Source organism: Crocuta crocuta, unplaced genomic scaffold (genome assembly GCF_008692635.1).
Source record: "Crocuta crocuta isolate KB4526 unplaced genomic scaffold, BGI_CrCroc_1.0 scaffold395, whole genome shotgun sequence".
Taxonomy (NCBI): Eukaryota; Metazoa; Chordata; class Mammalia; order Carnivora; family Hyaenidae; genus Crocuta; species Crocuta crocuta.
The window spans coordinates 505,835-527,392 of record NW_027532601.1 but is presented as its reverse complement, the minus strand read 5'-3'; the positions used below and the strand labels follow the sequence as shown (position 1 = coordinate 527,392).

The window sequence follows — 21,558 nt, the reverse complement described above, 5'->3', positions numbered from 1 at the left end:
CAGTATTCCAGATGCCAACATTTGGACACATTTGTAAGGTTGGGACTTCTGCCCCTGCCATATGACTAGCAGGAGGGAAGCTCCTGGGTTTGGCTTGGTCTGCCTCCTCATGCCTATGGATGATGTGTGGACATCCGATGGGCACAGATGGGGACCTCATTCCTTCCAGGAACTTTACGGCTTGTCTTGTCCAGGACAGGGCATGTGTTAGGAGCAAGTCTGGACCAGAATTTCATGCTGAGTCATCTGCCCAAAGCTTTAGGAACAGATCCACTAAGGCAGGGGTGGAGGTGGGGCTTTGAAGAAGAAAGCGTACTTTGGGTGTGTGCTCATTTCATGCTCCTTCTCTGTGAATTCTCCCTGAAGAAGGGGAAGGTCTGACCCTAGGCACTGTCTGTGGCCACAATTGAACGGAGCATAGGGGGACATCTGACTGAATGTGAATAAATGAGATGATCTTCATGGAATTGAGGGCCAGCATAGAGACTTCTAGTTCCCATCAAACAGACAAGTCGTAAGGCCGTATGGAGTCAGGGCTGGCATGACTGTTTTTTCCACGTACACAGAGAGGCGGGGCAAGTGGACAAGCAGAGAGAAACAAGTGTGCTGCAGCACAATAAGACAAGGGACCATTTGGTCCAAGTTCCTGGTTTTGGACCCTTAGGAAGTCTGGCTGGAATATCTTGATATTCTGCAAGATACTCCTGCATCCTTCAATAGATTTTAATTTGCACTTGAGCATTTCCTAGGCAGATGCCTGTTGCATAGAAACAGATACAGAGAAGGATGGGAAGGAGGACATGCTGAGAGATATTTCAAAGGAAGAAACGCCAGAGTGGAAGTCAGTTTGCAATTGGAAAGGGAAGGGGACACAGACATTGGCTGAATGCCGATCCTGCCCATTCCCGTGCTGGGAACCTCCTGCACATCAACTTGGTTTTGAGTTTCAAGAAACTTATGGAGCAGATCTTATTATCCTCATGTACCAGACAAGAAAACAGAGGCTCAGAGAGGTCACACAAGGTCCTGAAGTCACGCAACTAGTAAGTGACATGGAAACAGATAGGGAGCTGGCATTAGAAACAAAGATGGCAACTCCAGTGGCTCTTGCCTAAAAGACCGATGGCTGAGTGGCCATTGTCTCCCTGTCCGGGAAAGCAGCAGCATGTCTTTCTTGTCCCAGTTACGCCTGACCATCATCCGTCCATACTGCAGAATGCATCAGACACTGCCCTGTGCAGGATTCCTGCTCCGCCCCTCAGTCCCGTTTCTTTCCTCCTCTGACATGACAGGGTGCAATTAACATTCCAGCCTTCCTAAGCAGATGTCTGTCTGACCTGTCACTCAGTCCAGGGAAAGTCTATGCTCAGTGTCATGCAGGGGCTGGCATTTCCCACTGGGTGTTGGGGAAAGGGTGGGGGGGCGAGAGGAGAGAGGAGGAAGGGGTACGTTCTGGTTGTAGAGCAGCGATCTTTGGCTTTTCCCTCCCCGTGGCTTGTCTGCAGTTTCACCTCAGGCACTACACTCTCTCAGGAGCCAGAATGGATCAGCTAGAAGTTGCCCTTTTGTATGCACAGCACCAGCATGGTTTCCATGGGAACAGCTCAGAAGGAGGATGCTAGCATTCTGGGCTCTGTGGCCTTGGGTAAACAATGGATTGGATGCTTCTGAGGTGCCCAGAACCTTCTCTCTGTACCTTCTCTAACGCTGCTTACAGCCTCTCCCATCACCCATATAAAAACCAAATGAAATGAAAAATTATGTCAATTCAGCCTTCAGTGTGTAGAAACCCCTGCCCAAACCTCTGTTTATTTTTGTAAACCAACTATGTGTGGGTTTTTAAAACTCCTATCCATCAAACCCCCTTAAGAGTACAAAGACTCCTAGGAGAGAATTGTAATGAGGACCACCGACATTTCTCCAGGGGTTTGGGGGAACCCGGCTTCTCTTTGACACCTCTTCCGCCCAGTCCCTACTGGATCTAGCAATCTCAGTGGTGCTGTTTGTCAGCTAAGGACTCATTTATTTATTCATTCCATCATTACTTATGGATTACCCACCCAGTACTAGGTATTGCACCACAAAAAACACTTAAGGAACTCATGGCTTAATAAGGAAGACAAACAGTGGGAAAATATAAATTACAGGTGAATCCAGATCTGAGGCAAAAAGAATTCAAGCAACTCCAGTGTCACATGCAATAACTCAACCGTCAAGCTGTTTTGTTCTTTGCTTCCTGCCCTGGTGACTCTTGAGTACTTTGGTTCCATAGTTAAGAGGAGAATGGCTTTTCTCTTTCTAGACCTCCACAAAAGGACTGGAACCTGCCATGAAATCCCCATGTTTCCAGTCCCTGCTTTCAACCAACTTCTCAGAATATTTAGTATTGTGGGGAAAGACTCTGGGCTCTGAGTTAAGGATCTTGGTCAAATTTCATCCCTGTCATTTGCCAGTGGGGTGACCTGTGAGTCTTGGTTTCCTCATCTGTAAAATGGGACTCTCTCATAAAGATTTCCATGACGTTAAATAAAGTAATATCTGCAAAGTTGCTNAATATTAGTCCCTTCCTTTCTTTATTTTTTTAATATTAATTAATTAATTAATTAATTAATTAATTAATTTTTAAGAGAGACAGAGACAAAGACAGAGCCTGAGCCGGGGAGGGGCAGCGAGAGGGGAAGACACAGAATCTGAAGCAGGCTCCAGACTCTGAGTTATCAGCACAGAGCCCAACTCGGGGTTCGAACTCACAAACTGCAAGATCATGACCTGAGCCCCAAAGTCGGAAACTTAACTGACTAAGCCACCCAGGTGCCCCAAGTCCCTTCCTTTCTACCTAGACCACCTCCCCACCCCAACTTCTAATTATCGCCAACTGTTTGCCTGGCCTGCCTCCTGGAACGGTTGTTATCTGAGATCAACATCACAATCAGAGTGCACTTTCCTTCCACTGGACCCCAGAGCGTAGCAGTACCCTGCTTGGTACCCTGAGCCCCTGGCCGGTCCCACAGGGAGACTGCTTTCTGCATCTTAGATCTCACCCACCATCCTGTCTCTGTTCTCGCTGCTCTGTTCTGTTGTAGGAAGGCAGGCACGCGTGAGGTTCCTGTGGGGAAACCTGATGAAATAACACCCGAGCGATAAAGTATGTGAGAAGACAGATCCACCCAGCAAAAGTAAGCTGATGCTCTCCTCCCTTATGAATTTAATTGTGTGGATAATTTAGGTTTCTCCAATTCCCTAAATAATCTCAGTGGCCCCCTTTCCTGTGTCTCGAGTCTCAGTCTAAGGCCTTCAACTCAACACATACCAAGTCACTAACTTTAAGAGAAAGCAAAAGCCACATTGAAGTCACTTCTGGTCAGTGAAAGGGCTTGGTGTTAGGGCCGGGGCTGCTGTCTGATGACGCAGCACACGTGGCCTCCTGCGAGGTGTGATTTGGACACATCTGCCCCCGAACGTCTCCCTCACCAGCTGTCGTAGTGCTTGACGTTTCAAAATGAGATGGTTGCTCTTCTGCTGCCCTTGTTAAAATGTCTCGACTCCTGGCAAATGCGAGTAGATGAGGTTGGCATAGGGTGGCCAGTAGGGCCAGCCTGGGGCCTCTGGAAACATGTGGCAGCTAAGATAGGTTTGGCAACTTGTCCCTCTATGTGGTGCTATTCTCCTTCTTCTTCTTCTTCTCATCGTCCTCCTCCTCCTCTTCCTCCTCCTCCTCCTCCTCCTTTTTCTTCTTCTTCTTCTTCTTCTTCTCCTTCTTCTTCTTCTTCTTTTGGCATTAAAAAAATGTTTATTTATTTTGAGAGAGAGACAGAGCGCAAGCAGGGGAGGGGCAGAGAGAGAGGGAGACACAGAATCTGAAGCAGGTTCCAGGCTCTGAGCTGTCAGCACAGAGCCCAATGCAGGGCTCCAACTGAACAGTGAGGTTATGATCTGAGTCAAAGTTGGAAGCTTAACCGACTAAGCCATCCAGGCGTCCTTCTCAGATAGACTTATTTCCAAGGTGAGGGAACGGTTTAGAGACTGTGTTCCTGTTCGATCATTCAGAACAGAGGCCAGGGGAGGGGACCTGAACTCCGTGAGGTGGTTTATGAGTGTCTTGAGGCCAGGAAGCCAAGTGTGGAAAAAAAGGAAGCTCGTGTGGGAGCACTGAGCCAAGACGGAGGGGACAAACTCACCTCCTACACAGGTGAGCCTGAGATGGGAAGGCTTAGCAAAGCAGAAACCAAGGACAATCTTCTGCTGTGTCACCGGCCTCAGGAGCTTGAGCACAGGACGGCCAATAGGGCTGAAGAGGTTTTGGGGTGGTGGTGGGGTTTGTGGGGTTCAGAGCTGATAGGCAAGAAAGAATTCTTAAAGACGTTGTTGGTGCAAAAAAATGATTTTATTAAAGCACAAGGACAGGATCCGTGGACAGGAAGAGCTGCTCTGGGGTTGTGAAGAGTGGCTGGTTATATACTATGGAGTAGTGGGGAGGTAAAGTCAAGAGGAAGTTTCCAAACAGATTTTCATATGCTACAGACTCCCAGGATCCTGGAGACCTAGCTATTGTCACCTAAGGTGGTTTTTCCTTCCAGCAAAGCCTTAACATCAAGACTGTAGGGAGTTTTTGGAGAGTCTCCAACTGCCTCAAGTAGTTGTCAATGGGCTGCAGATTATAAGGAAATTTAATTTTACCTGTCATTTCCTTCTTGCTTTTGTTCCCCACATCACTTTGGAGGGGAGGGGGATGTTGGGGCTCCAGGAAACAGAGCCTATAGGTTTCTGGATATTAGGTTAGTGATCAGGTTGTTTTTTTTTTTTACTGTAACTTACTAAGATACTTGTAAACTGATGGAGACTATCAGTATAACCGTTTGTTTTCTGTCCTTTCCTTTGTCTTTGGGCAGCCTGGAATGCCTGAGGAATGTCACACACATCCCACCTGGGGGTGGGGGTGCTGTTAGCCTGTACTTTGCTCTCAGCTTGCTCCACGCTCCCTCATCAGGGCCATAATAAGTTACCACAAACACAAACAGAGTGGCTTAAACAACAGGCACGTATTGTGTCTCTTCTGGAGGCTAGAAGGCTGAGAGCAAGGTGTCTGTGGGCTTGGTGCCTTCTGAGGGCCTTGAGGAAGAACCTTGCTCCCTGCCTCTGCCCCAGCTTCTAGTGGTCCCCTACAATCCTTGATGTTTTTGGCTTGTAGATGCATCTTTCCAATCTCTGCCTCTGTCTCTGCCCGTACATCTGTCTCTGCTTCTCTTATGAGGACACCGGTCATATTGGATGAAGGCCCACCCTGCTCCTAATATGACCTCTTCTTAACTAGTTATTTTTGTGGTCCTGTTTTCAAATAAGGGCACTTCCTGAGGTATTGGGGGTAAGGACTTCAACACATGAGTTTTGGGGGGAACTCAACTCAACCATAACCCCCAGCTTGACTCATTCTTGTTCACTGGGGGTTCAAACTGAAGCAAGCATATACCCAGCAGTCAGAAGGAAGTGTAAGTGGGGGCTCAGGTTCCGTGAGTTGGGGGTGCCAGCAGCTGAGGAGAACCGTGTACACATCTCTGATCATTCAAATGCAATCTTTTTCCAAGGCTCAGAGGTATTGACTTTGAAGAGTTGAATCCTTAGGCTTCCTTATAATGAATGTCAGCCCTGTATCGGCCTTCCTCTCTGGTGGCCACTGTTGCACTCTAGGGGCACCTGGCTGGCTCAGGTGATAGAGCATGTGACTCTTGATCTCCAGGTCGGAGTTCGAGCCCACATTGGCTTTAGGGTTTACTTAAGAAACAATAAAAATAAAAATATATAATGCTGCCCTTTAACCTTTCTCTTTGGGACTTGCCTCACCTCCAAAGGCTTTTCAGATGCAAAGTATTCTGCCTCCTCAGGCGAGAAAGTCACTCCCTGTAATCCCGTAGTTCAGAATTATAAAGGTTCTTAACAACAGGCACAGAAACCATCTCTGGATAGTTTAAGAAGAAAGAGACTGAGTGGAAGCATTTCCTCCACTGGCCCCAAAACTGTATCTATGTACTTGTGTGCCAGATTCTGAGGAGTCCCTGAGCCCCAAAAGGTGATCTTGTTGCAGATAGATAGATACAACTGCAGATAGATAGACCTAGAATTCCCAGGCTCAGTGGAGGACATGCCTAGTCTCCAGTGTGGAGACGCCTTGCCGGGTGCCTGCGGCCTGGGGCAGGGCGGGGGTGGTTCCCCTTCCCCAGAGAGGCCCACCGGGAGCTCCCCAAAGTGACAGACTGTGCCTGGCTTTCCTGGCCCGAGGCTGAGCACAGATTAAAATCCCTGGGAACACTCCCAGATCCATCTAAGGTGGCTTCACACTGCTTCCCCGCCCCACCTCCAGCGCCTCCCCTGCCTTGCCCCTGAGCGTCCTAGTTGGAAGGCTCCATTAGAGTAGGCCACACCTTCAACCCCCTTGTCTCACTTTCAGGGTGAATATCTGACACAGGAGTGCTTTCTTCCCCACCCCCCTCTCCAATCATTCATTGTTCTTGTTGCAAATGCAGGAGAAAAGCAGGCCGTGCTTAGGAAAAGCCACCGGGGCCCCACTCTCCACACCTCCCTCGCAGAAAAGCATTTGACAACCGGTTCCCATGGCAACAGCTTTCTTTGAAATAATTTCTTGCTCGGTGTGCCAGACCCCCGCCTCTCTCTCCTGGAGAGTAATGGCCAGCATGGAAAATGAGATCAGAGGAGACAAGGAGAGAGCATCGAGACCAGGGGCGCCAGCTGGCCGGCAAGAAGTCTCTGGCTAGCCCTGGAGGGCACATCTCTGGCCTTCTCCTGGCCCTCCTCTTCCCCTCCCCTGCGGCCCCCTGGCCCTCAACGAGGGGTTAAAAGACGAAGTCTGAGCAATGCTGACAGTGGCATCAACAGGCGCTATTTAGAGCAGCATAGCATAGCGGCAGAGCTCTCTAATTTTGGAAAAGGGCCATGTTCGCACAGAGAGCAGTGCGCCTGCCCTGGCTGCTGGCTTTCCCTCCCCCCACCCTTTTTTTTGTTTTTCTGTCAGTCTTGACACATGGGCAGTGCTCTCCTCTCAGAGGAGAGCTGCCCCTGGCCTCTGCTCCTCACCCTGGTCCCCACTGAGCTAAGCAGTGGGAGACCCGGCCCTGGCTTCTGTTACAGGTGGATGTGCCCCTCGCCCCCAGTCTTAGGTCAAAGCGCTACCTCCCCAGGACCTCAGAATGGGACTCTGGGAGATAGGGCTTTTAAGGAAGTAATAAAGTTAAAACGAGACTATTAGGGCGGGCCCTAATCCAATCTGATGGTGTACTTTTAAGAATTAGGAAATTTGGGGGCACCCGGGGGACTCAGTCAACTGATGGTCTGACTTTTGGTTTCAGCTCAGGTCATGATCTCACAGTTCCTGAGTTTGAGCCCAGCATTGGGCTCTGCGCTGACAGTGCAGAGTCTGCTTGGGATTCTCTCTCTCTCTCTCTCTCTTTCTCTCTCTCTCTCAAAATAAATAAATAAAAAATTTTTAAAAAGAATAGGAAACTTGAACACACAGAAGAGACACCAAAGATGTGCAAACACAGAGCAAGGGCTGAACGAGGACACAATAAGACAGCCATCAGCATGCCAAAGAGAGAGGACTCAGGAGAAACCAGCTTGCCGGCACCTTGATGATCTTGGACTTTCAGCCTGCAGAACAGTGAGAAAGTCACGTCTGTCCTGAAAGATGCCTGGTGGGTGGTACTCTGTTGTGGTGGCCTGAGCACACAAATGACTTCACTCTGGGCTGCAGCGGCTCTCTCTGTATGTCAGGCTCGGGAAAGTCAGCCTAAATCATTCTGCTCTACGGTCCCGTTCAGAGAGGGATGTGGTCCGACAGGTGCCCCAGCAAGCTCACTGCCCTCCCTGTGTGACCTGATACACTTGTGTNTGAGCTAAGCAGTGGGAGACCCGGCCCTGGCTTCTGTTACAGGTGGATGTGCCCCTCGCCCCCAGTCTTAGGTCAAAGCGCTACCTCCCCAGGACCTCAGAATGGGACTCTGGGAGATAGGGCTTTTAAGGAAGTAATAAAGTTAAAACGAGACTATTAGGGCGGGCCCTAATCCAATCTGATGGTGTACTTTTAAGAATTAGGAAATTTGGGGGCACCCGGGGGACTCAGTCAACTGATGGTCTGACTTTTGGTTTCAGCTCAGGTCATGATCTCACAGTTCCTGAGTTTGAGCCCAGCATTGGGCTCTGTGCTGACAGTGCAGAGTCTGCTTGGGATTCTCTCTCTCTCTCTCTCTCTTTCTCTCTCTCTCTCAAAATAAATAAATAAAAAATTTTTAAAAAGAATAGGAAACTTGAACACACAGAAGAGACACCAAAGATGTGCAAACACAGAGCAAGGGCTGAACGAGGACACAATAAGACAGCCATCAGCATGCCAAAGAGAGAGGACTCAGGAGAAACCAGCTTGCCGGCACCTTGATGATCTTGGACTTTCAGCCTGCAGAACAGTGAGAAAGTCACGTCTGTCCTGAAAGATGCCTGGTGGGTGGTACTCTGTTGTGGTGGCCTGAGCACACAAATGACTTCACTCTGGGCTGCAGTGGCTCTCTCTGTATGTCAGGCTCGGGAAAGTCAGCCTAAATCATTCTGCTCTACGGTCCCGTTCAGAGAGGGATGTGGTCCGACAGGTGCCCCAGCAAGCTCACTGCCCTCCCTGTGTGACCTGATACACTTGTGTCTTGATGTGTCTGAAGGCCTTTTCTCTCCCTGAATATAGCATCCTGCGAGGTTGCTGGTGGAGGCCCAGCCATCCACTGCTCAGCAGCAGGAGGCAAAGGCAGGTCTGAGTGATGCAACTTAGGGAAGCCGGGGCCACATACATGGTTGTGTCCTTGCTTCTTCCCCCCTACCCACCTTCACCAAAAATTTAATGTATGATATCCCATAATAGGATTCCTTGATGCTCTTTCCCTTTGTATCCCGGCCACTGGGACTGTACTTAGCATGAAGACATTGAATAAATATTTCTAAATACATTAATGAATCTTATTCTGGCCGAGAGAAAGAACATTCGTGGTCCTTTTTTCCTAATGTGTTTTGTTTTTTGTTTTGCTTTGTTTTGTTTTAGAGAAGACAAAGGCTTAGGGAAGCAAGTGGCTTGCCTGAGGGACAGAGAGAGGCAAAACCAGCACTAAAACCGAGATCTACTGGATCTCAGCTCAGGAATTTCTCGGCTCTGCTATTCAGCAGACTTAATACGCAGTTAACTGGGTGTACGCCCACATCGGGAGAAAACAGACAACACCTATCTTTTCAGTCAAGCATTTTGTCTCAGGGACAGCAGCCAAGTGTGAATGTATTTGTTATGTTTCAAAAGGCAGGATATTATTCTGTGTACTTACTAGTACCTACTGCTTCCATCTCTCCATTCCCTTCATTCTAACTTTTAATAGCTCCCAATGTCCATAGTTCCAAGCATAGAAGTTGCTCATGGTAAGCAGTCAATACAATTTAAAAAATGAATTAATGGATAGGGGCTCAGTTGTTAAGCATCTGACTTGGGCTCAAGCTGTGATTTTGAAGAGCCAAAAATTAAGTCCTCCATTAAGAGAAACCTCGGGCTGCACGTAGCCCCAGTCCCAGTTCCAGGAAAGCCTCAGATTGTTCAAGGCTAAAGCCATCCTCAGACTGCCCTCAGGTCAGCTAATCAAAAAGAAAAAAGAAACACTCCTATGGTCTGAGTCAAGGCTGGGAACTGCAGATACAAACTAGCCAATTTCTCACCGCTTGCCTGAACCCCACGTGGGCCCTTTGAACTCACCTCATAATTGGTCATTTTCAAAGGATCCTCAAAAGTCATGATTGGGTCCCGCCAAAAGTAATGAACACCTCACAGATACTGAGTGGTCAAAGCTGTTACCAGGGGTACTGTACAATTGTAATTGGTGCTTATGTGATGATGCTATGTGTACTGTAACACTCCCATCCCTTACTCCTTAAAAACCTTATTCACTATTGTTCTTGGCTTCACCTTGCTGCCATGACACCGGTAGGCTGGTGAGCCCCTGCTCGAGCTTGTAATAAAGACCCTTTTATATTTGCATCAGTGCCGGCTCCTTGGAGGTCTCTGGGACTCGCGATTCGGGCACAACAATTTCACAGTTCATGAGTTCGAACCCCAGTTCAGGTGAGCCCCACTTCTCTTTCTCTCCCCCCTTTCTGTCCCTTGATCACTTGCGCCCCCCAAAAAAAGAAAAGAAAAGAAAATGAATTAATAAAGAAAAGCAAAAATAATTCTTTTTTAAAGACATTTTTTAAAATGTTTATTTATTTTCAGAGAGAGAGAGAGAGACAGAGCATGAGCAGGGGAGGGGCAGAGAGAGAGGGAGACACAGAATCTGAAGCAGGCTCCAGGCTCCAAGCTCCCGACGCGGGCCTCAAACTCACAAGCAAGATCATTACCTGAGTGTAAGTCAGACACTCAACCGACTGAGCCACCCAGGCGCCCCTAAAAACATTTTTTTAATGTTTATTCACTTTTGAGAGACAGAGAGACAGAGTGCACATGGGGGAGGGGTAGAGAAAGAGGAGACACAGAATCCGAAGCAGGCTCCAAGCTCTGAGCTGTCAGCACAAAACCGATAAGGGCCTTGAACCCATGAGATCATGATCTGAGCTGAAGTTGGCCCCTTAACCGACTGAGCTACCCAGGTGCCCTGAAAGCAGAAACAATTCTTAATTTTTCCCTTTTGCATTACAAGTCCCTGGTCCCTAATTTCCAGTCTTCACAGACATAACCATTTGCTCTAGTTGGTTCCGTTTCCTCTCTGGTTCCAGAAAAATGCATCTATTGCAACTCTGTTCTGGTCATTCCCTCAGTCTCAGATCCTCCCCCTCACCCTTATTTGTGCCTCTCAAAGTTGCTCACGTCTTCAAGCTTAACTGAAGCTTCCCCCTGCCTCCCCTTCTGACCTGGTGCACAGATAAGAATTATAGGATCTGGGGTCTGGGAGGTGTGGGTGGAGGAAAAAGAACCTGCTAGAACATCCTGAGATAGGATTACAGATACTTGAATTACATTTTCTTTAGGAAGAAAATCTGGAGAAGCAGAGACAGAGGTGTTGCCTGTGCCTGTGCCACTCAGAGAAACCATGATCTTGGGGACAAGTCCCAAACCCTGTAGCTGAAACTTCTTCATCGATACAGTGGGGCTTTCTGCTACTTTCCCTAAGTCACTCTGGCTGTAACACTCTGAGCATCAGCCCAGATAGCTGCTACTCTTCATAGAGCTTTCAGTTCTCATTCTTTCCTCCTTTCTGAGGCCTTGTGTGCACAGAACCCTCCCTTTCAGAGACCTTGACCATCATCTTTTCTGTCTTCAACGTCTGCCTCTCCAATGGTTCTTTCCTACTGGCACTTCATACACTGAATGTTTTTTTATATCTTTCAAACAAAAAGGTGGACCTAAATTTTGTCCATGATACAATACCTAGGATGACAGCAGACTCCCCTTCTTGCTGTAAATACCAATAAACCAGACAAAATATATGAAAAGATGCTTTCAGACATTAGGTAATAGGCAGTGCAGGATTATGGCTCCTGATAGATAGGAGACTAATGAGATGACCCCATGGATTGCCCCGGGTTCTTACGCGGAGACACTTTCTTGATGAGGGTGCAAGGAAGAGGTACTTGAGCAGGGACAGTGGTCTCATTGAGTTGAAGAAATGCCGAGGTATTGGAATTTTCCAGGAAGAGTATTGGAGAGAAGGGAGTTAGTGTCCCAAATAGTGTCCTTTGAGTCTTTAACTAAATACTTCATTTTATGCCTCTATAGGAAAACACTCCCCATCACCAGGCAAAGAAAACTACAAATCTTGAAACTGAACAATTTCCAGAGCTCACACAGGGCGTGGAGTTGCTTGCATTGCAATGAACTAAAAGAAAGAAACCTCTGTGAGCATCTGGATGGTTGATCATGCATTAATGGGTCTAAATTAACCCTAGTTGACTCCTTTTAATAAAGCCTAAAAACAAGCCTCAAAAGGTTGAGAGCCATTTACCTATCTGACAAAGGTAACTTTCAACACCCTTTAAAGGAAGAGAACAGGGATGCCTGCGTGGTTCAGTCAGTTCAGCCTCTGACTTCGGCTCAGGTCATCATCTCATGGTTCGTGGGTTCAAGTCCCACATCGAGCTCTGTGCTGACAGCTAGCTCGGAGCCTGGAGATTGTTTCGGATTCTGTGTCTCCCTCTCTCTCTAACCCTCCTCTGCTCATGTTGTCTCTCTCTCTCAGAAATAAATAAAACATTAAAAATTTTTTTAAAAATAAAGGAAGAGAACAAAATTCAGACACTCAACAAGCTAATATTTACAATAACTAGTATATTTTCAGGGTTAAGTAGTCAGAGTTCAACCAGAGAAGAGTGAGTAGGAGATTATCATCTCTCTATTATCTTATCTAACTCTCTATCTATTCATCTATCAATCTATCCATCCTTCATCTATCTATCTATCTATCTATCTATCTATCTATCTAGTTGACCCTTGAACAATATGGGTTTGAACTGCATGGGTCCACTTATACGCAGTTTTTTTTTAAATAAGTACAGTACACTATTATAAATGTATTTTCTCTTTCTTATGATTGCCTTAATAACACTCTTTTCTTTAGCTTACTTATTGTAATAATATTGTATATAACACATGTACAAAATATGTGTTAATCAGCTGTTTTTAATTTCAGTAAGCCTTCCAGTTGACAGTTGGCTATTAGTAGTTAAGTTTGGGGGGGGGGAATCAAAAGTTTTATACAGACTTTTGACCACATAGGGAGTTGGTGCCTCTAACCCCTGTGTTGTTCAAGGCTCAGTGTATAAGAAATATATGTGTGCATTTTTCAGTTGGAACTGCCATCTTCCAATAATTTGCCAAAATGAACAACTTAAAGGGAAAGAGGAAAAGTATGTGCTCTCTGGGCCTTTTAGAAAACATGGAGTTGTTCCTTCTACCACATACATGCAAATCTACAAAAAGATGATAAAATATCATCATCATCAGTGGAATGGGCACTGTTCAAAAAGGAAAGCCCCACAATTGTTACCATGGCAAAACTGGAAGCATCTATGATGTTACCCAGCATGCTGTTGACATTGTTGTAAACAAACAAATGAAGGGCAAGAATTAATGTACATATTTTGCATATTAAATGCTCAAAGAGCCGAGATTGCTTCCTGAAGTGTGTGACGGAAAATGATCAGAAAAAGAAGGATGCCAAAAAGAAAGATATTTGGGTTCAGCTGAAGGGCCAGCCTACCCCACCCAGAGAAGCACACTTTGTGAGAACCAAAGGAAAGGAGCCTGAGCTGCTGGGACCCATTCCCTATGAACTCATGGCATCATAAATGTAAAACAAAACAAACAAAAGAAAACAAAACTTCAAGACTGTAAAAAAAAAAAAAAGAAAGAAAAAAGAAAAACAATAGTGTATGTGTGTGGGGTGGGGGAGGTTTATTAGAGGAGGGCTTACACAATTACAGGAGTTGGTTAAACAAGGCTGAAGTCTATAGTGCAGTCAAGAAGGAGAGATCATGACAGACTGGAAGCAAGTGGAGGAAGGAAAAAGCAAGGCAATTTCATACCCAGCTGTTGTTTGGAGTCTCTGAGTTCAGGGAGGTCTGAGCCCTCTTTTTTTTTTTTAATGTTTATTTATTTTTGAAGAAGACAGAGACAGAGCCTGAGTGAGGAAGAGGCAGAAAGAAGGGGGAGACATAGAATCCAAAATGGGCTCCAGGCTCTGAGGTTTCAGCACAAAGCCTTATGCTGGGCTCAAGTTGGACCTGAGCTTGAGGTCATGACCTGAGCTGAAGTTGGACACTTAACTGACTGAGCCACTCAGGAGCCCCAATCTGAGCCCTCTTTTAAAGGTTTCCAAATAACAAAGTCAGGCCCACTTAGAATAATCTCCATTTTATTAACTGAAAGACAACTGAATACAGACTTGAATTACATCTGCGAAATTCCTTCAAAACAGCACTTAGATGTGCATTTGACTGAATATTTTGGAGAAGGTGTGTGTATATTTTACATAATTGTTGCTGCTTCCCTTTTGTTCTCCTCTTCCATGACAGAATATGCCTGTACCTTAACCTAATTGGAAACATACTAGAAAAATAATTCTGGAGACTATAATTCAGCTTAGCCAACTTGACATATCATGAAGCTATCTCATTCAGCATCCATTAAGATAAAAGATACTAGACATTCAATAAAGCAGGAAAATGGGACCCATAACCAGGAGAGAAATAGAAACATATCTATTTATTACAGAAATTATGGAATTAATAGAAAAGGGCTTTTAAAAATCCATAATAAACATACTTAAGATTTCAAAGGAGTATCTGGCTAGCTCAGTTGGTAGAGCATGTGATTCTTGATCTCAGGGTCAGGAGTTCAAGTTCCACACTGGGCAAAGAGATTATTTAAAAAGTAAATAAATAAATAAAACCACATTATTAAAAAAACAATTTAAAGGAAAAATTGAAGTTAATGAGATAAATAGAAGCCATTAAAGGAACCAAATGGGACATCTAGAGCAGAAAATAAAATATCCAATGTGAAAAATTTGCCACATGGGCTTAAGTATAGATTAGAGACTGCAGAAGACAAAAAATAATAAACTTGTAGGCATAGTAATAGAAACTCTCAGAGTTAAAGCATGGAGAGAAAAAAGTCTGAAAAAAGGAACAGTGTCTCAATCACTGTTAGGACAATATCCAGCGGCCTAACATGGGCAGCTGGAGTTCTGAAAAGAGAGTGGACTCGGAAAATAGTTTGAAAAAACAGTTGAAAAATTTCCAAACTTCAAAGAAGCTCTACAAACACCAAGCAGAATAAATACCACATTAAAGTCCATTATAATCTAATTGATGAAAACCAGGAAGAAAAAGAAAAACTTAAAGAAAGTAGAGGGACAAAAATACATTAGATACAGGAGAACAAAAATGAGATCTACCACAGTATTTTTGTCAATAAAGCTGCAAACCAGAAGATAAAGGAATGACATTTAGCTATGATAAAACAACAACAACAAACCAAAAAAAAACCCTTGAATTCCATATTTAGTCAAAATATTCTTTTTAAAAAATTTTTTAAATTTATTTCTGAGAGAGAGAGAGAGACAGCACGAGCAAGGGAGGGTCAGAGAGAGAGGGAGACAGAATCTGAAACAGGCTCCAGGCTCTGAGCTAGCTGTCAGCACAGAACCCGATCCGGGGCTCGAACTCAGAAACCGTGAGACCAGGACCTGAGCCAAAGCCGGTCACTTAACCGACTGAGCCACCCAGGTGCCCCTAGTCAAAATATTCTTAAAAAGTATAGATAAAATCAAGATATTTCTTTTTTTTAAGGTTTAATGTTTATTTTTGAGATACACACACACACACACACACACACACACACAAAGTGCGAGTGGGGGAGGGGCAGGTAAAGAGGGGGACACAGAATCCAAAGCAGGTTTCAGGCTCTGAGCTGTTGAGCTGTCAGCACAGAGCCTGACCAGGAGCTCGAACTCCTGGACTGTGAGATCATGACCTGAGCCGAAGTTGGATGCTTAACCAATTGAGCCACTCAGATGCCCCAAAATCAAGACAATTTCATATAAATAAGCTAATTCATTGCAAATAGACTAGCACTAAAGAAATTGTTGTTTACTCAGGCTGAAAGAAAATGCTATTAGATGGAAACTCAGTTATACACACAAAAAATGAAGAGTGCTAAAAATATTAAATGAGTGAGTAAATCTAAAAGAGGTTTGTCCTAGTTGTTAAATATGTTTAAAAGAAAATTGAATTCAGAAGACTTTTGTTTTCAATCAATATGGAGTAAGTAATAGAGATTGGATTTACTTTTTTTTGGGTCTGAAATAACTAGAAAAAAAATGAAATAACAGTTCATAGGATATATCCTTAGAATCAGGAAGCAATTGAAGTGATGCCCGTAATTGCCTGATGCTTATTGCCTGAGGATAATGTGATTGTAGTGCAGGGAGAGGGAACCCAAGTAGAGCTTGGTGATCTTCTGAGTTAAATATATGGAGCCGGGAGCACAAGGAGAATTCATAGAATTCATGAGCCAGAGTATTGGAGATAAGAGAGCTTTCACACAGTGAGAATTCCAGAGATCTGCAGAAGGTCCCCCTAAAAGATCTAGCTAAGTATTGATTAACTCATCTGCATGAAGAAATTATTTTATGTTGAGAAAAGAATCACTTAAAAGAATTAGTTAGAACAGTCCTTGGTATTCATACCAGGTCCAGGAATAGTGCCTGTTCCCACAAGCCAGAATAGAAAGTCTCTTAATTCATGGGGCCCTAGGTAGAGTACTTATAGAGATTTTGCTTCAGTATTGGAGTAAAATTAGACTCAGATTAAATTCTATTCTAGTTTGTCTAACAATGCTTAAAAGCAAAAGTCAAAACGGTAAAGCTGTTACCAAGTAACGTGCCCATATCCCAGAACGAAGCTCAAGAATATTTATAAGATTTTAAAAAATTATCCAGCAGGAAAAATTCACAAAGTCTGGCAAAAATTACCAGATATGCACAGAAACAGAAGTATGTGACTCATAATGAAAAGAAAATAAATTGAAAGTGACCCAGAAATGAGTCAGAAGATAAAATTAGTAGAAGAGATCATTGAAACAATTATTAGGACTGTATTCCATATGTTTAAGAAGTTAGAAGAAAGATTAAGCATGATAAGTAGACTTATGGAAGATATAAAAGAGATCCAAATAAAAATTTGAGCGATGGAAAACTAGAAAAAAAAAACAGAAATAAACAATATACCGAAAGAGATCAGTAAAAGATTAGCAATTGTAGAAGAAAAAATTAAGAACTAGAAGACATAGNACCAAAAAGAAACCAAAAAAAAAAGAGCCAAAAAAAAAAAAAAAAAAAGAGCACCACAGTGAGTTCGGACACAATTTTATGTGGTCTAATATACATGCAATTGGAGTTACCAGAAACAGACAAAATACATAAAGAAATAATGGCCAAAGTTTTTCCAAATGTGATGAAAGCTATATACTTACAGCTAGATCAAGGACATTTAATGAATTCCAAGCACAAGAAATATGAAGAAACTACCCCAAGGCACATAATAATAAAGTTGCTTCATTACAGAGATAATGATAAAAATCTTAAAAGTAGCCGTAGATAAAAGACACATTACATATAAAAGACAAAGATAAGGATGACAGTAGTTTTCTCACTGGAAACCAAAAGCTAGAATTTAGGAAAGCAACATCTTTAAAATGATGGAAAAAAAAAAAAAGTCAGCCTAGAATTCATCACTCCGCATAAATACCTTTCAAAAAAGAATGTGAAATAAGGACACTTTTAGACATTCAGATGTACAAAAGCTGAAAGAACTCATCCAGTCAACTTGCACAGTGAGAAATGTTAAAGGAAGTCCTTCAAGCCGAAGTAAATGAAAACTTGGATCTATACCAAGGAATGAAGAATACTGGTTGTGGCAACTACATAAATAAATATGTTATATGTTTTAATTATTTAAATTGCATTAACAATAATTGAATGTTTAAAAATCATAGCGTATTTGGAGCTTATAACATATGTAGCGGTAAAACATATGACAATAGCACAAAGCCAAAGGAGGGGGGAATGGCAGTGCACTAATGTAAGGTATTTATACTGTATGTGAAATGATGTAACATCAGTTGAAGTTAGGCTGAGGTAAAAATAACCACTAAAAGAATGTAACAAATAGTTATATTTAATAAGCCAGCAGAAGAGATAAAACGAATCGTTAAAAAATACTCAATCCAAAAGAGGACAGAAAAAGAAGAAAAAAGGAGCAGAAAACATATGGTCAAATAAACATCATACAGCAATACCAAGAATCACATTAAATGTCAATGATTTAAATAGCTAATTAAAAGGCTGAGATTGTTAGCGTGAACATCACATTATCTGCTGTCTATAGTAACATACATGAAATTAAAAAGACGTAATAGGTCATAAGTGAAAGGACAGGAAAAAATGCTAACACTAATTAAAGAAGGCTGGAGACAAAGTAGATTTCACAGCAAAGAATACTATTCGAAATAAAGACAGTGATTTCAAAATGATAAACGGGTCAAGTAATCAAGAAGAAAAACAATACTATATTTTATGAACCTACTAACAGAGCTGCAAAATACATGAAGCAAAACTGATAGAACCACAAAGAGAAATGAACAAATTCACAACTTTCGTCAAATACTTAAAAAGTTTTCAAAAAATTCATTTAAAAAGTAGACTTACATTCAGGAAGGCTAGAGATGACTTGAACAACATTATAGATTACTGGACTTAGTTGACATTTAGAGAATACTCCACTCAGCGACTGCTGAATTCACATTAATTTTAGGAAACATTTATACATTACGGGACATAAAACTAATCTCAATAAATCTGAAAATATTCTACCAGTATTTTCATTTATTTTCTTTTTTAAGTAATCTCTACAACCAATATGGGGCTTAAATTCATGACCCTCAGATTAAGAGTCAAATGCTCTACTGACTGAGCCAGCCACGTACCCTTGAAAAAATTCTAAATAACCATAAAGGAATTAAATTATAAACCCAAACCAGAAACTATCTCAAAAAATTCATAAATATTTGTAAATGAAGTAACACACTTCTAAATAGTCCATGGGTCCAAGTAAAAGTCAAAAAGGAAACTAGAAAGCCTTCTTGAATGTAAGTCTACTTTTTATATGAATGTTTTGAAAAAGTTTTAAGTCTTTGATGAAAGTTGTGAATTTGTTCAACATATCAAAATTTGTGAGATGCAACAAAACAGCACTGAAAGGAAATTGTATAGCAGCTGTATTATAAAAGGATACAAGTTTCAAATCGATGATCTTAGCTTCCACCTTAAAAAGCCAGAAAAAGAAGAATGAATAGAACACAAGTGAGCAGAAAAGAAAGAAAAGAAATAAAATCAGAGCAGAAATAAGTGAAAAAGGAAGTGGAAAAACATTAGAGAAAATGAACATGACTAAAAGCTGGTTCTTTGAGAACAGCAATAAAATTGATAAATCTCTTGCTAGATTGGTCAGGAAGAGGAAAGATACAACCAATGAGAGAGAAGAGGTAATTTCACAGGGACTAAAAGGACAATAAAGAGTATTAGGAAAAATTTGTGACAATAAGTTGACAACTTCTATAAAATGGAAAAAACATTCTTTAAAGAGACAAAACCCAAAAATTTCACAAGAAGACATAGATAACCTATGTAGCCTTACATATATTAAAGGAATTGAATTTGTAGTTAAAACCTTTATTACATGGTTTTCATAAAGAAAACTCTAGTCCCAGAAGGTTTAACTAGTGAATTCTACCAAAAATTTAGAGAAGAAATAATTCCAATTCCAACCAACTTCTTCCAGAAAACTCAAAAGAAGAGAATAGTTGCCAATTTCTGCTATAAGATCAGCATTGCTGTCATTTCAAAACCAGACAAAGAGATTGCAAAAGACAAAACTAATCACCAGTATTCCTCATACACATACGTGAGGAAATTCTTAAAATTTTAGCTAATACAATTACAAAATGTGTAAAATTTATAAAAAGTCCAGTGTGTTATGACCAAATGATATTTATATCAGGAATGCAAGGTTGGTTTAAAATTTGCAAATCATTGAAAGTAACTCCCCACCTAAACAGACTAAAAAAGAATACCATATGCTTATCTCAATAGACACAAATGACAAAATCCAACATTCTTTAGTGTTACAAACTTCCTCAGAGCGAGAGTGTATGGAACTAGTTTTCTGTTGATGTGTAGCAAATTACCACAAACTTAGAGGCTTACAATGCCATCATTTGCTACCCAACACTCTGTAGATCAGAAATCAGAGTGGGCTAGCATAGATTCTCTGCTCAGAATCTCACATTCACAGTATTGGTTAGGCAGGGCTCTCCTCTGGAGGCTCTGAGGAAAATCTACTTTCAGGCTCATCCAGGTTGTTCGCAGAACCCAGTTTTAGGTTTTAGGTTGTAGGTATGAGATCTATGTTTTTCCTAGCTGACTGGTAGGCTGGGCCTGCCATCAACTCCCCAAGGCCTGCGTTTCTTCTCAATGGCCCCTTCCATCTTCAAAGCAGCAATCATGTGTCAGGTTCTCACTCAGACTTTGAATCTGTCTGACTTCCTGTTCTATTGACCTTAGAAAGGCATCTGACTTTTTATTTTTTTTTTAATATTTTATTTTATTTATTTCTAGGAGAGAGAGAGATAGCGTGAGCAGGGGAGGGTCAGAGAGAGAGGGAGATACAGACTCTGAAACAGGCTCCAGGCTCTGAGCTGGCAGTCAGCACAGAGCCCGACGCGGGGCTCGAACCCATGAACCGCGAGATCATGACCTAAGCGAAAGTCGGACGCTTAACCGACTAAGCCACCCAGGCGCCCCGGCATCTGACTTTTTAAAAAGATTTTGTTTAGAGTAGCTTTAGGTTCATAGCAAAATTGAAGGGAGGATACAGAGATTTCCCATATAACCTCTGCCCCACACAGGCACAGCCTCTCCCATTTTCAACATTTCTTACCAGATCATCCCCTATCAATAGCCTCTACCACTGTCTACATTCCCTACATTTGTTACAATGGATGAATCTATACTGACACATCATTAGCCCATTGTTTACCTTATACTCACTCTTGGTGTTGTATATTCCATGGGTTTAAACAAATGTATAATGAAATGTATCCATCATTATAATATCATACAGAATATTTTCGATGCCCTAAAAAGTCCTCTGTCTCTGCTGATTTATCTCCCTCCTTCACCGTAACCCCAGGCAAACAGTGTTGTTTTTTTAAAAATGGTTTCCATAGTTATGCATCTAAGAATGTCACATTGTTGGAATCATACAGTTAGTAGCCTTTCCAAATTGGCTTCTTTCACTCAGTAATATGCATTCAAATCTTCCTCTGTGTCTTTTTTAAGGTTTGGAGAGCTTATTTCTTTTTAGCACTGAATAATATTCCATTGTCTAGATGTACTATGGTTTATTTACACATTCACCTACGGAGGATATCTTGGTAGTTTCTAAACTGGAGCAATTATGAATAAAGCTGCTATACACATCTGTGGGCAGGTTTTTGTGTGGACATAAGTTATCAGCTCTTTGGGGTAAATACCAAAGAGTGCAATTGCTGGCTCATATGTGAAGAGTATGTGTAGTTTTGTAAGAAACTGCTGAACTGTCTTCCAAAGTGACTGTACCATTTCACATTGCCCTCAGCAATAAATGTGAGTCTCTATTGCTCTACATCCTTTTGAGTATTTGTTATTATTAGTGTTGTGGATTTAGGCCATTCTAATGGATGCATCATGGAATCTTGTCATTTTAATTTTCATTTCCCTGATGACATGACAATGTGCAACATTGTTTTACATGTTTGTCTTCTGTATATCTTCTATGGTGAAGTGTCTGTCTTCAGAACACTTTGGCTTACAGAAGTCTCTAATTTTAAGGACTTATGTCATTATTAGATAAACCCACAGATAATCTCCCTCTTAA

The 21,558-nt window shown here is 42.4% G+C and overlaps 1 pseudogene; it reads left to right on the top strand.

The window, feature by feature from the left end:
* The first annotated feature begins 11,690 nt into the window (after window positions 1-11,690).
* On the top strand, window positions 11,691-13,368 carry LOC144244782 (large ribosomal subunit protein eL21 pseudogene; annotated as a pseudogene).
* The last annotated feature ends 8,190 nt before the right edge of the window (window positions 13,369-21,558 follow it).